Source organism: Microcaecilia unicolor, chromosome 2, assembly GCF_901765095.1.
Source record: "Microcaecilia unicolor chromosome 2, aMicUni1.1, whole genome shotgun sequence".
Lineage (NCBI taxonomy): Eukaryota > Metazoa > Chordata > Amphibia > Gymnophiona > Siphonopidae > Microcaecilia > Microcaecilia unicolor.
In genome coordinates this window covers 16018535-16034383 of record NC_044032.1, presented here as the reverse complement: position 1 = coordinate 16034383, position 15849 = coordinate 16018535, and the positions used below count along the sequence as shown (strand labels likewise).

At 45.4% G+C, this 15849-nt stretch overlaps 1 protein-coding gene across 2 annotated transcripts in view; it reads left to right on the top strand.

Annotated features, from left to right (window-relative positions):
- Positions 1 to 15849, top strand: part of LOC115462798 (long-chain-fatty-acid--CoA ligase ACSBG2-like) — a 134560-nt gene that overhangs the window by 18249 nt on the left and 100462 nt on the right. The window contains exon 1 of one of the 2 annotated variants that reach the window (XM_030192808.1): positions 10087 to 10127. The exons of the other annotated variant lie outside the window; for it this stretch is intronic. The gene's annotated coding sequence lies outside the window, so the exon portion shown is untranslated. Of the gene's footprint in view, positions 1 to 10086; positions 10128 to 15849 lie in introns of those variants that run through there. 2 annotated transcript variants of the gene reach the window in all.

Here is a 15849-nt window from a genome sequence, read left to right as displayed (position 1 = left end):
AAGGGGGGGCAGGGGAGGCAAGATTCCCGCAGGCCCGGCCTCCAAGGGGGGCCCGGTGCCGGTGTCTCTCTCTCTCTCTCTACTGCTCCTGACAGGAGCAGGAGAGAGAAAACTCCGGCGCCGGGCCCCCCTTAGAGGCTGGGAAGGAGCAGACACAGGGCTTCGGGGCCTCTTATTTGTCTGGTGGGGGTCCCCAGGCCTCACCAGCAGAAGAAGCCTTCCTCCAGCGCTGTTCTTCACTCCGCCGCATTGCCTGCCCTTCGACTGCTTTTCCCCTCACATCGCACATGCTTGGCTTTGATGAAATTGAGCATGCACGACGTAAGAGGAAACGCAGCTGCAAGGGTAGGGCAGGCAATGCGGCGGAGTGAAGAACAGCGCTGGAGGAAGGCTTCTTCTGCTGGCAGGGCCTGGGGACCCCCGCCGGCCACTACTACTACTACTATTTAGCATTTCTATAGCGCTACAAGGCGTACGCAGCGCTGCACAAACATAGAAGAAAGACAGTACCTGCTCAAAGAGCTTACAATCTAATAGACAAAAAATAAAGTAAGCAAATCAAATCAATTAATGTGTACAGGAAGGAGGAGAGGAGAGTAGGTGGAGGCGAGTGGTTACAAGTGGTTACGAGTCAAAAGCAATGTCAAAGAGGTGGGCTTTCAGTCTAGATTTAAAGGTGGCCAAGGATGGGGCAAGACGTAGGGGCTCAGGAAGTTTATTCCAGGCGTAGGGTGCAGCGAGACAGAAGGGGCGAAGTCTGGAGTTGGCAGTAGTGGAGAAGGGAACAGATAAGAAGGATTTATCTATGGAGCGGAGTGCACGGGAAGGGGTGTAGGGAAGGATGAGTGTGGAGAGATACTGGGGAGCAGTACATTTATAGGTTAGTAGAAGAAGTTTGAACAGGATGCGAAAACGGATAGGGAGCCAGTGAAACGACTTGAGGAGAGGGGTAGTATGAGTAAAGCGACCCTGGCGGAAGACGAGACGGGCAGCAGAGTTTTGAACCGATTGGAGAGGGGAGAGGTGACTAAGTGGGAGGCCAGCAAGAAGCAGATTGCAGTAGTCTAAACGAGAGGTGACAAGGGTGTGGATGAGGGTTTTGGTAGAGTGCTCGGAAAGAAAGGGGCGGATTTTACGGATGTTGTAAAGAAAGAAACGACAGGTCTTGGCAATCTGCTGGATATGATCAGAGAAGGAGAGAGAAGAGTCAAAGATGACCCCAAGGTTTCGAGCTGAGGAGACAGGGAGAATGAGAGAGCCATCAACAGAAATAGAAAACGGGGGGAGTGGGGAGGTGGGTTTGGGGGGAAAAATGAGAAGCTCGGTTTTGGTCATGTTTGAGACATCCAGACAGCAATGTCAGACAAGCACACTGAAACTTTGGTTTGTATGCGAGAAAGTATGGATGGATGGAATTGCGTTGAGGAGGCAGCAGCGTTGGCGATCCTGGGGGGGGGGGGGGGGGGCGGCTCAGTCTCTTGGCAGCCCTGTCCAGCCCCAGGCCACATAAGTGGATACCAGTCACCGTTTCACATTCAGGTCCAGTTCAGGGTTCCACTCATCTCTTCAGTCCAGGAACCACACAGCACTCTAAAGGTTCAATGACGAAACTTATCTTTTATTGGCAAACCACTGCAGAAGGCAGACTTTGACCTCTTTTCCAATACAGACACTGGATAAACTCCAAAGCAAACTTGACGTCCAAGGGGGGAACACCTTTGCCACTTTCCTCTTCAGGTATATCTACAGGGGAATTCTCATTTAGGGCTTCTGACATATATATTTATTTAGATTTTGCTCACATCTTTTTCAGTAGTAGTTCAAGGTGAGTAACATTCAGGTACTCTGGATATTTGTCTGACCCAGGAAGGCTCACAATCTACTACAATCTAAGTTTGTACCTGAGGCTACAGAGGGTTAAATGACTTGCCCAAGATCACAAGGAGCAGCAGTGGGATTTGAACTGGCCACCTCTGGATTGCAAGACCGGTGCTCTAACCACTAGGCCACACCTCCACTAAACAGTTCCTCCTGTTCATTCCTTTCTGGTGGAGAGATATTATCCCTAAAGGCTGTACTCCTCTTTTTAACACTGATTCACTTTTGCGAGATCAGACCCCCATCTATCTGACCCTCCTCGAGCAGTGACCCCGTCTTTGGTCCACCCTAGTTCTGGAACAAGATCTCCCTGGGCTGGGCCTTCTTCTAACCACCCGTAGCACTGTGTCTCCTGGTTGCCACTTATTTGAGCCGCAACCTGCCTCTCACAGCCAGTGGACTCTCAAATTCTCAGCACTCACCTTTCTTTCCTCCAAGTCAATGGCAGGGGATATTAGGCAACTGTAGACCTGAATGCAGCCAATGACCCCTTCTAAGGGTAAAACACTCCTCTTTATCTTCTTCCAATCTCCTCCCCCCCCCCCCCCCCCCCCCATCACTGTTCAGTCTCAGAGCACCATCTCTCTGTATTTTTTCAGTCCCAGGGCACCATCTCTCTTTTTTTTTTTTCAAACTACTCCCCTTAGGCAGGGCTTCCTCCCACCCATGGACTCTCAAGAGGGACTCACACTCTCAGTAATCTCCATATAATAGGGGATTGCACATGTGTATCTTTGTTGTATGTTGTGTGTGTGCTGTGAATGTGTTGTGTCTGTGGTAAGGTACATAAGTACATAAGTACATAAGTACATAAGTAGTGCCATACTGGGAAAGACCAAAGGTCCATCTAGCCCAGCATCCTGTCACCGACAGTGGCCAATCCAGGTCAAGGGCACCTGGCACGCTCCCCAAACGTAAAAACATTCCAGACAAGTTATACCTAAAAATGAGGAATTTTTCCAGTCCATTTAATAGCGGTCTATGGACTTGTCCTTTAGGAATCTATCTAACCCCTTTTTAAACTCCGTCAAGCTAACCGCCCGTACCACGTTCTCCGGCAATGAATTCCAGAGTCTAATTACACGTAGGTAGGTTTTGGGGTCTGGGGTAGGGGCAATTGTAAGGGGGTTGATTGGAGGAGGGCAATTGAGGATGGTAGGGTAGTTGCAGGGCAGTAGTTTTGGGGGTGGGGTCTTGTGGAGGGTAGTCTTGCCCTTGTACATATGTCAAGTTTCATCTCATGCTTTTACATTTTTGGAGTTCTTTTGCAAACAGAACACCATTCTCGACCCCTTTCCAATTTCCATAATCTTGTAGAAAAAATATAGTAGAACTTTGTAGGCTCTTTAGGCCAACAAACAAAGTTAATCAATAAGTTATAGATGACTCAAACAATAGACCTACCTCCTGGTGGGCTCAAACATGTCCCTTGGTTGAGATCCAGAGGGAGCCAAGGTCCACTCTGTGTCATGGGAGTCAAAGAAACGATCACGTTTGCATAGCTGCCAGACATTTGCAATTTCCTTATTAAAAACATGGGCCGTGCAGTAGGAAGACTTTTACATCTGATGGCCCACATGAATTTTCTGTAACTGCAGTGGGAATGAAAATGGCAAGTAGACACTCAAAAGACACACCTGACATTGTGTGGGTTGAGTAAAGTTGAGTTTGGACAGTTTCATTGAGTTTCGTTTCACAGGCAAGAAGACTAGCCCAGTCCTTCAGGAGGTAGAAAAGAATGTTCTGTGATATAAAATTGTCCTGAGAATGTTTCCAGTTTATTTTGATCTCTGCACTGTATACATGTGTTTGGATTTTCAGGGACAGACTCAGGAGTGACAGGTATGAACTAAATAAGGACGCTGTTTTCTGAATTTGCCTGTTTCCCTTATGAGTATTGAACTATACTTGTTAAATCCCATGGTCTATTTTGTATGATGGATCTAGTCTGTTTGTTTTAATTATGTGGATATTATGTGTGTTTTTAAAATTGTTTTCTGCACTGGATAAGAGCGGATTATAAATAATAATTCTAAATCTAATTCTCTTACTCATTTGAAAGCATTTTCTTCTTTCCTGTGTATCTTTCTCTTTCTGAAATTTACATCTCATAATTTATTCATAACGTCACATGCATAAACTGAAGAATTAGTAATGAAACTGCCTTATTTCATCTTTCAGAAGTTATTAAATATATAAACCATCTCTAGAGCAGTGATTACAACCCTCTCCCTTGCCAGTTTGGTTTTCCAGATTACCACAATGAATATGCATGAGACATCCACTTGTATGGGGTCCCCACAATATACAAATTTACTTCATGCATATTCATTGTGGTAATACAGAAAATCTGACTGGCTAGATGGGTCTCCAGGCAAGGGATGAGAAGTGCTGCTCCAAAGCATAATCCTTGATGCTTGGTGGTCAGGTGAGCTTGTAAACATTTGCCCAAGTAGCCAAGGTCTGAGCTCACATAGTCCAGTGGTTCCCAAACCTGTCCAGGGGGCTCCTCGGCCAGTCAAGTTTTCAGGATATCCACAATGAATATTCATGAGAGAGATCTGCAAGCACTGCCTGCATGTCTCTCATAAAAACAGAGAAAATGACGGCAGGTAAAGGCCACACGGCTCATCCATATCATCCACTATCTCTTCCTCCCACTAAGAGATCTCACATGCCTGTCCCGTGCTTTCTTAAATGTACAGTCCTCGTCTCCACCGGGAGGTTGTTCCACACATCCACCACCCTTTCTGTAAAGAAGGATTTCCTTGTTATTTTTGAGCAGGGGCGTAGCTACGGGTGGGCCTGGATGGGCCCAGGCCCACCCAGTTTAGCCTCAGGCCCGCCCAGAAGCAGATCCAGTTGCCGTGACCGTCTCCCACCCCTGCCGCAGCGCTTCATTTAATGTTGTCGGCGCTGCTGTTAGTTTCCCACCCCCGCGGCGGCGCTTTACACTTTACCTGACGGCAACGCTACAGATGCAGTGCTGACGTCCGACGTCCTGCTCCAGGCCTTCCACGCTGATGTAACTTCCTGTTACGGAGGCGGGACGCGGAAGGCCCCGGAGCAGGACGTCGGACGTCAGCGCTGCATCTGTAGCGTTGCCGTCAGGTAAAGTGTAAAGCGCCGCCGCGGGGGTGGGAAACTGTAACAGCAGCGCCGACAACATTAAATAAAGCGCTGCGGCAGGGGTGGGAGAGGGTGAGGAAGTCAGTGGGGTGCTGCGTGCTGGCCCAGTAAGGGGAGGCAGGGAGGGGAGGGAACAGAAGGGTGCTGGACTTGCAAGGGGCAGAGGGTTGGAGGGAAGGGAGAGAGATTTTGGGATTTGCAGAAGGGAGGTTGGAAGGAAGGGGAGAGGTTTTGGAATTTGCAGAAGGGAGGTTGGAGGGAAGGGAAGAGGTTTTGGATTTGCAGAGGGGAAGTTGGAAGGAAGGGAGAGAAGTTTTGGGATTTGCAGAGGGGAGGTTGGAAGGAAGGAGAGAGGTTTTGGATTTGCAGAGGGGAGGTTGGAAGGAAGGAGAGAGGTTTTGGGATTTGCAGAGGGGAGGTTGGAAGGAAGGGGAGAGGTTTTGGATTTGCAGAGGGGAGGTTGGAGGGAAGGGAGAGGTTTTGGATATATAGGGGGGGTGGAAGGAAGGGGAGAGGTGCTGGATATGCAGGGGGGTGGAGGGAAAGGGGAGATGTGCTGGATATGCAGAGGGTTGAAGTGAAGGGGAGAGGTGCTGAACATGTAGGGGGGGCTGGATGAAAGGGAGAGAGATGCTGGACATGTGTGGGGGGGGGGCTGAAGGAGAGCTGCTGGATATGCAGATGATGGCTGAAGGGAAAGGAGACAGATGTGGACCTGCAAGGAGGGCTGGAGCACAGGGAGAAAGGTGCTGGACCTATGGGATGGGTTAGAGGGAAGGGAGAGAGATGCAGGGAGAAAGAGCCAGATGCATAAGGGGAAGGAAAGAGAGGAAGAGAAGCTGGTTGGGGGGTGGGATCAGAGAGGAGAGGGACACATTGGTGTGGAGGAGGGAGAAAGGGGACATAGGGAAGTATACAGATACAGAAGGGAGATGATGGGCATTAGGTGGGAGCATGGGGACAGGGACACAAATGTGAGATGCTGTATGGGGATGGCACATGGGCACAGAGGGGTAATGCCTGACCAAGGGGGGGGGGGGGGAACGGGGATATAGAATAGAGATAAAATGCTGGACACTGGAGAGGGGGGGTATATGGACACGGGGGGAGGGGGAGAGATACCAGACAAGGGAGAGAATAGGAATGCAGAAGGGATATGCTGGGCATGGGGTGCATAGGTGCACAGAGGAATGATGATGGATGAGGGGATATGAACACAGGGGAGATACTGAACAAGGAAATATAGGAAAACAGAGATGGGAGATGGATGATGGACATGAAGAAAGAAGAAATGTCAAATAGGAGACCCTGGCAAGTGAGTTAAGAGAAGACAGAGGGAAGCAGAAACCAGAGACTGGGACCAATATGATTTGAGAAAAAATGACCAGACAACAAAAAGGTATAAAAAAATATTTTATTTTCAATGTTGTGAATATAATATGTTGGATTTGGAATGTACATCTTGCCAAAGTTGATGTTAAACATTGTTGGGGTCCAGGACAGAAATCTAGGAAAGGACCCCAAAGTCCATTACCAGGCTGCGCCTTCAGCTTCCAGCATGCAGGCTTTCTCTGGCCAAGGAACCAAGTTCCATTCCCTAACACCATCCCTGGCATGTGCCATCTTTATATTTTGCACAGGAGCAAATGCCTTTCTTTCTTGTTTCTCTGGTGGTGTACTACATGCAAGGTCTAGTTTCTTGGGGTTTCCGTTTAATTTATATTTTTAGAGTTTGTGGTCACTTATTCTGTATTTGGCATTTATGTCCTGTGTGTGTGACTGAGGTATTCTGTTAGCATGAAGTTTCCATGTAGCATTCTGTAGTAATTTGGCTTGTTCAGCTTTCCTGATAAATGTATTTGTATTTTAGGGCCCTACTATAATATTTAAGGCACTTCTTTTTCATAGGTAGGATCTTTGTTTTTGGAAGTTAGTGTTGGCATGGTAGGTTTGCTCTAGGTTCTGAGTGACTTTTGTTTTATAGATTTTTTTAAAGTTAATTTATAATATGTCTGTAATTGAGATTACACTAGAAAACAAAATTTCTTTATATGATGAGTTTTATGGAGAATTGTCCTTGCTGTGCTCTGTATCCATTGTTGGTGGAGGGCCAGGAGGTTCTCTGGATGCAGAATGTGTGGCTCAATGGGGCTGAATAGTGCAGTCTATTGTACTTCCCTTAGCTCTCAATTGGCCTGCAGCCACTGAAGCCTGCACTGCAACCCTCATTGAAGTTATGGGGAGTGGGGTAGGGACAGAGCATGGGTGCATCAGGTTTGCTGTTTTTTTCTTTTTCAAAAAAGTTGGCAACTCTAGTGCCCACCCATCCAACCTGTTGGCCCACCCAAAAATTGCCTTCTGGCTACGCCACTGTTTTTGAGTCTACCCCCCTTCAATTTCATCTTTTCAGAGCTTCCTTTCAGTTGAAAGAATCTGCTTCCTGTACATTTATGCCGTGGAGATATTTAAATGTCTCAATCATATTTCCTCTCTTTCGTCTTTCTTCTAGGTCTATGAGTCTGTCTCTATATGCTTCATGATAAAGACTACTGACCATTTTAATAGCTGGCTTCTGGACCTACTCCAACCTGTTTATCTTTTTGATGGTGCAGCCTCCAGAATTGTACATAGGACTCTAAATGGGGCCTCACCAGAGACTTTTACAGAACAGTGGTGTAGCCAGACACCTAATTGTGAGTGGGCCTGAGCTCAAAGTGCATGGGCACAAAAGATTCTTTCTGCCCCCCACTCTATTCCCCAACTATCCACCCCTCCCCTGGCACCTCCTAACTCAAAATATAAATACTTTAGCTCATGAGGATCCCCAAGCTCTGTCAGCTGAAGACTTCCTCCGAAGATGGCCATGTGGGTACCAATGACATAGGAAAATGTGGGAGAGAGGTTCTGGAAGCCAAACTTAGGCTGTTAGGTAGAAAGCTCAAATCCAGATCCTCTAGGGTAGCATTTTCTGAAGTGCTACCCATTCCGCGCGCAGGGCCCAAGAGACAGGCAGAGCTCCGGAGTCTCAATGCATGGATGAGACGATGGTGCAGGGAGGAGGGTTTTAGATTTGTTAGGAACCGGGCAACATTCTGGGGAAGGGGGAGCCTATTCCGAAAGGATGGGCTCCACCTTAACCAGGGTGAGACCAGGCTGCTGGCATCGGCATTTAAAAAGGAGATAGAGCAGCTTTTAAACTAGAAATGGGAGGAAGACTGACAGTCGCTCAAAAGCGCATGGTTCAGGATAAGGTATCTTTCAAAGATATCACCAAAACAGGGAAGATAGGGTATCACGATAGTGAGGTTGCAAAAGAGACCATAGTAGATCAGGTGGCCTTAAATAAAAATAAAAATCAGACAAAAAATTGCAAATTAATACTGTCAAGTACTGAGCATGATGTAAATAGGACAAACATAGTTTGAAATGTCTATATGCGAATGCCAGGAGCCTAAGAAATAAGATGGGAGAGTTAGAATATATTGCGCTAAATGAAAAATTAGATATAATAGGCAACTCTGAAACCTGGTGGAAGGAGGATAACCAGCGGGACACTGTCATACCAGGGTACAAATTATATCATAGTGATAGGGTGGTTCAAATTGGTGGAGAGGTAGCATTGTATGTTAAGCAGGGCCTTGAATCAAATAGATTGAAAATTCTGCAGGAGACAAAACACATCCTGGAATCCCTATGGATTGAAATTCCATCTGTAAAGGGGAAAAGGATTGTGATAGGAGTGTACTACCGTCCGCCTGGCCAAAATGAACAGGCAGATATAGAAATGTTATCAGAAATTAGGGAGGCTAACAAGCTGGACAATACAGTAATAATGGGTAATTTCAATTATTACTACAAATCATTTCTATAGCACTACCAGACGTACGCAGTACCCTGATATTGACTGGGTAAATGTAACATCGGGGCACGCTAGGGAGGTAAAATTCCTTGATGAAATCAAGGACTGCTTTATGGAGCAGCTGGTACAGGAGCCAACGAGCGAAGGAAAAATTCTAGACCTAGTCCTTAGTGAAGCGCGTGATCTGGTGCAGGAGGTAATGGTGATGGGGCCGCTTGATAACAGTGATCATAATATCATCAGATTTTATATAAGCTCTGGAGTAAGTACACACAGGAAATCCAATACATTAGCATTTAACTTTCAAAAAGGAGACTATGATTAAATGAGAAGAATGGTGAAAAAAAAACTTAGAGGAGCGGCTGCAAGGGTCAAAATTTTACATTAGGCGTGGATGATGTTCAAAAATACCATCCTGGAAGCCCAGGCCAAATATATTCCGTGTATTAAAAAAGGAGGACAGAAGACCAAACGACAGCACGGTTAAAAAGTGAGGTGAAGGAAGCTATTAGAGCTAAAAGAAAATCCTTCAGAAAATGGAAGAAGGAGCCGATTGAAAATAATAAGAAGCAGAATAAGGAATATCAGGTCAAATGCAAAGCACTGATAAAGAAGGCAAAGAATATTTTTAAGTATATTAAAAGCAAGAAGCCAGCAAAAGAATCGGTTGGACCGCTAGATGACCGAGGGGTAAAAGGGGCAATCAGGGAAGACAAAGCCATAGCGGAGAGATTAAATGAATTCTTTGCTTTGGTCTTCACTGAGGAAGATTTGGAAGAGATACCGGTGCCAGAAATGGTATTCAAAGCTGACGAGTCGGAGAAACTGAATGAAATCTCTATAAACCAGGAGGATGTCATGGGGCAATTTGACAGATTGAAGAGTAGCAAATCTCCTGGACCGAATGGTATTCATCCCAGAGTACTGATAGAACTGAGAAATGAGCTTGCGGAGCTATTGTTAGTAATATGTAATTTATCCTTAAAATGGAGCATGGTACCTGAAGATTGGAGGGTGGCCAATGTAACGTCGATTTTTATTTTTTTTAAAGATCCATAGGAGATCTGGGAAATTATAGACCAGTGAGTCTGACGTCAGTGCCGGGCAAAATGGTAGAGACTACTATAATGAACAAAACTACAGGGCATATTCAAAAGCATGGATTAATGAGACAAAGTCAACATCGATTTAGTGAAGGGAAATCTTGCCTCACCATTCTACTACATTTCTTTTGAAGGGGTGAACAAACATGTGGATAAAGGTGAGCCAGTCGATATTGTGTATCTTGATTTTCAAAAGGCGTTTGACAAAGTACCTCATGAAAGACTTCAGAGGAAATTGGAGAGTCATGGGATAGGAGATAGTGTCCTTTATGGATTAAAAACTGTTAAAAGATAGAAAACAGAGAGTAGGGTTAAGTGGTCAGTATTCTCAATGGAGAAGGGTAAATAGTGGGGTTCCCCAGGGGTCTTTGCTGGGACCACTACTTTTTAACATATTTATAAATGATCTTGGGAGTAACTAGTGAGGTAATTAAATTTGCTGATGACACAAAGTTATTCAAAGTTGTTAAATTGCAAGAGGATTGTGAAAAATTACAAGAAGACCTTACGAGACTGGGAGACTGGGCATCCAAATGGCAGATGACGTTTAATGTGAGCAAGTGCAAAGTGTTGCATGTGGGAAAGAGGAACCCGAATTATAGCTACGTAATGCAAGGTTCCATGTTAGGAGTCACCGGCCAAGAAAGGGATCTAGGCGTCATCGTTGATGATATGTTGAAATCCTCTGCTCAGTGTGCTGCAGCGGCTAAGAAAGCAAATAGAATGTTAGGTATTATTAGGAAAGGATAGGAAAACAAAAATGAGGACGTTATAATGCCTTTGTATCGGTCCATGCTGCAACTGCACCTCGAACAGTGTATCCAATTCTGGTCACCGCATCTCAAAAAGGATATAGTGAAATTAGAAAAGGTACAGAGAAGGCCAACGAAAATGATAAAGGGGATGGGACGACTTCCCTATGAGGAAAAGTTGAAGTGGCTAGGGCTCTTCAGCTTGGAGAAAAGACGGCTGAGGGGAGATATGATAGACGTCTATAAAATAATGAGTGGACTGGAATGGGTAGGTGTGAATCATTTGTTTACTCTTTCCAAAAATACTAGGACTAGGGGGCATGCGATGAAGTTAGAAAGCAGTAAATTTAAAACGAATCAGAGAAACGTTTTCATCACTCAACATGTAATTAAACTTTGGAATTTGTTGCCAGAGAATGTGGTAAAGGCGGTTAGCTTAGCAGGGTTTAAAAAAAGGTTTGGCTGGCTTCCTATAGGAAAAGTCCATAGACAATTATTAAAATGACTTGGGAAAAATGTACTGCTTATTTCTGGGATAAGCAGCATAAAATGTATGGAACGAGGGGGCACACGATGAAGTTAAGAGTTAGGAGTAATCTAAGAAAGTATTATTTCACAGAAAGGGTGGTGGAAGCGTGGAATGGCCTCCTGGTGGAAGTTGTGGAGTTGGGGGACTGTGTCAGAATTTAAAAAGCCATAGGATATGCATGTGGGATCACTAAGGAAAAGGAAGGGTTTACAGAGGATGGGCAGACTGGATGAGCCATTTGGCCTTTATCTGCTGTCATGTTTCTGTGTTGTTCCGTTTGCTGCAATGGTCAATCATAGCCCTTCTCCTGACAATGAGCCACCAGAGGGTTCCATCACTTTTTCCAGCTGATATGCAATGTTAATGTTCAATCAAACGGGTCTTTAATTGTCGTGAAGTTTGCCCCACATAGTAAAGATCACATGGGCAACTCAAAAGATAACTGACGTTGCTAGAAATGGAAGTGGTAGATGACTTGAGATAATAGATCCTCCCTGTCACAAAACTCTGAACTACAGATCATCATGAAGCAGACCGAGCAATGTCCACAGCGGTTATGACTCCCCACTGTTACCATCCCGGCATTGCCAAACCTCTGCTGGATCCTCCTCCTCCTCCTCTTCTACTTCTATCCCTCTGCCTGTCAGCGTACCTCAGGGTTCTGTTCTTGGTCCCCTCCTCTTTTCTACCTACACTTCTTCCCTTGGTTCATTAATCTCATCCCATGGCTTTTCCTACCACCTTTATGCTGATGACTCCCAAATCTACCTTTCTACCCCTGATATCTCACCTTGCATCCAAACCAAAGTTTCAGCGTACTTGTCTGACATTGCTGCCTGGATGTCTCAACGCCACCTGAAATTAAATATGACCAAAACCGAGCTTCTCATTTTCCCCCCCAAACCCACCTCCCCGCTCCCCCCGTTTTCTATTTCTGTTGATGGCTCTCTCATTCTCCCTGTCTCCTCAGCTCGAAACCTTGGGGTCATCTTTGACTCTTCTCTCTCCTTCTCTGCTCATATCCAGCAGACCGCCAAGACCTGTCGTTTCTTTCTTTACAACATCCGTAAAATCTGCCCCTTTCTTTCTGAGCACTCTACCAAAACCCTCATCCACACCCTTGTCACCTCTCGTTTAGACTACTGCAATCTGCTTCTTGCTGGCCTCCCACTTAGTCACCTCTCCCCTCTCCAGTCGGTTCAAAACTCTGCTGCCCGTCTCGTCTTCCGCCAGGGTCGCTTTACTCATACTACCCCTCTCCTCAAGACCCTTCACTGGCTCCCTATCCGTTTTCGCATCCTGTTCAAACTTCTTCTACTAACCTATAAATGTATTCACTCTGCTGCTCCCCAGTATCTCTCCACACTCGTCCTTCCCTACACCCCTTCCCGTGCACTCCGCTCCATGGATAAATCCTTCTTATCTGTTCCCTTCTCCACTACTGCCAACTCCAGACTTCGCGCCTTCTGTCTCGCTGCACCCTACGCCTGGAATAAACTTCCTGAGCCCCTACGTCTTGCCCCATCCTTGGCCACCTTTAAATCTAGACTGAAAGCCCACCTCTTTAACATTGCTTTTGACTAGTAACCACTTGTAACCACTCGCCTCCACCTACCCTCCTCTCTTCCTTCCCGTTCACATTAATTGATTTGATTTGCTTACTTTATTTATTTTTTGTCTATTAGATTGTAAGCTCTTTGAGCAGGGACTGTCTTTCTTCTATGTTTGTGCAGCGCTGCGTATGCCTTGTAGCGCTATAGAAATGCTAAATAGTAGTAGTAGTAGTAGTGCTGGGCATAGACAATCATTCAGATCGGTATTACGAATATAGGAACAAGGAATTCATCTATGTGGTGACATTACATTTTACATCATGTTTTTAGCTGGGCATGTATCTCCGCTTCCATTCTGAACTTAGATAGTGATGTTTCCCAGTCGGCGTGCCTTTTCCCCTGATGATGCCTACGGGTGAAACAGGATCTGAAGAACTTTGCAGCTTGCTAAGAATGTTGCACTAGTGAGATAAGTACTGTGGATTATCGCATTACACTATTGACTGCTGTGAAATGTTTGTATCATTGACGTGAAGAAGTTTTTTTTTGCCTACTTTAAGCCTGTGACTGACTTATTGCCTTTATGATGAGAAGCGGAGTTTTTTTCTGACCAGTGATTAACAGGGACTATTGACTTATTGCAGCTGTGTGCAGCGTGTTTCTAGCTCTGTGCTTTTTGAGGTCTTTTTTCTCCATTTTTTAAAATGTTTTTGGCTGGTCAGTCTGAGTCTCACAGTGGAAGCCTGTAGATCTTTTGTAGAATTTGCTTTTTTCTGCTCCGCCCTTATAATTCTCTTTGGTAAATGAAATCACCCATTATTATAGCGTTGCCCAATTTTCCAGCTTTCCTAATCTCTGCAAACATTTCTTCATTTGTCTGTTCGTTCTGTTCCAGCCTTACAAGAATACTCCTTCCCTTCACACATGGAATTTCTATCCATCATGATTCCACACTGCTATCTGTGTCATGTCATGTGGAACGTTTATTTTATTTGACTCAATTATGTGTATTGGGTTGCTTGATGTTCAAACTTTTGTAAAAATAACTGCAAAGTTGTTCGCAAAAATAGAATTAACCAAAGAACTGAAATAGGATAAGAAAAGCTGGGCTGGTAGTTCAGTAAGAGTGATGACACTGCCATACTGGAGCCTGTGCTCAGTTCCCAAGCCTGCCTTGTGCAGTTCCTGGGAGGAGGAAGATTCCCCCATCACAAAGTGGGGGCAGCAAGTATCCAGACTAAGTAGGAGCTGAGGTTTGTAGACTTGGCCATGAACTGTTGCTCCAGTAGCTGCATCAGAGCAGAAAAATAGTATTAAACATAAGAGAAACCTCAGGTAGCTTGTAAATGAATGTTTATATGACCTTTACCCAGTATAGACTTGTTCTAAGTGAGCTATGCACTTAAATATTCTTATGGAAGTATGTTGGGGTTTTTTGTTGTTACATTTGTACCCTGCACTTTCCCACTCATGGCAGGCTCAATGCGGCTTACATGGGGCAATGGAGGGTTAAGTGACTTGCCCAGAGTCACAAGGAGCTGCCTGTGCCTGAAGTGGGAATCAAACTCAGTTCCTCAGTTCCCCAGGACCAAAGTCCACCACCCTAACCACTAGGCCACTCCTCCACTATGACAGACAGCACACAGTGTATGTATCATAGAGAACCACTGGAGAAATTTGCACAAAAAAGAAACTCTTTGCCAGAGGATGGGGTAACAGCGGTTAGCGTATCTGGGTTTAAAAAAGGTTTGCACCAGTTCCTGGAGGAAATGTCTGCTATTGAGATGGTCTTGGGGATGCCACTGCTTGCCCTGGGACTTGTGACATGGATTACCCACTGTTGGAAACAGAATACTGGGCTAGATGGACCATTGGTCTGACCCAGTATGGCTACTCTTATGTTCTTATGAAGGAAGAGGAAGGAGCACAGCACACGTATTCAGCAGGTGGAAGTGGGCACCCTGGAACCAGGAAGGCTGAACAAACACATGAAGTTTGTTTCTATCAGAGTAAAGGTGGTGTTTTTGAGGTCTTGCATCCTCTCTTTTCTCCATAGGTGCCAGCTCTGAGGGTGCTCAATATTCTTACTAGCACTGCCCAGGTATCAGAGGCTAAGAAGAGCTAAAATCTTAAATCTTATACAAAGCTGCAGCCTAAGCAGGAAGGAAGGCTGTTTACTCTTTCCACCTCTCCCTGCAGCTTATTGGCTAGCTAAATAACATCTGACCAATAGGATTCAGAAGAAAACATGATGGAAGGTTGTTGTCTCCTAAGCTACTGGTCCTGCCTCCCCTGCAGCTTATTGGCTGGCTAAGGAATGTCTGACCCATGGACAAGGAGGTTTAATAGATAGGAGTGGAAGTGAGCCTATCTAGTCCACTGTAGGCAAGGAAGCCAATTTGGTTAATCTCTGTTTCCAGTTCCCCACACAGCTGTCATTGCCATTCACTCAAAACAAAGCAAGCAAACCTATGATCTGCTGCAAGGAAGTTTAATAAGCTCACTTTCACTCCTTTCTATCTAGTCCACTGTAAGCAATGAAGCCAAGTTGGTTAATCTCTGTTTCCACTCCCCCCCCCCCCCCATGCAACTGTCATCTCTAGTACACTCAAAAGAAAGCAAGCATAAGTACGTAAGTACATAAATAATGCCATACTGGGACAAGACCAAGGGTCCATCGAGCCCAGCATCCTGTCCACGACAGCGGCCAATCCAGGCCAAGGGCACCTGGCAAGCTTCCCAAACGTACAAACATAAAACATTCTATACATGTTATTCCTGGAATTGGGGATTTTTCCCAAGTCCATTTAGTAGTGGTTTATGGACTTGGCCTTTAGGAAACCGTCTAACCCCTTTTTAAACTCTGCTAAGCTAACCGCCTTCACCACGTTCTCCGGCAACAAATTCCAGAGTTTAATTATGCGTTGGGTGAAGAAAAACTTTCTCCAATTTGTTTTAAATTTACTACACTGTAGTTTCATCGCATGCCCCCTAGTCCTAGTATTTTTGGAAAGCGTGAACAGACGCTTCACATCCACCTGTTCCA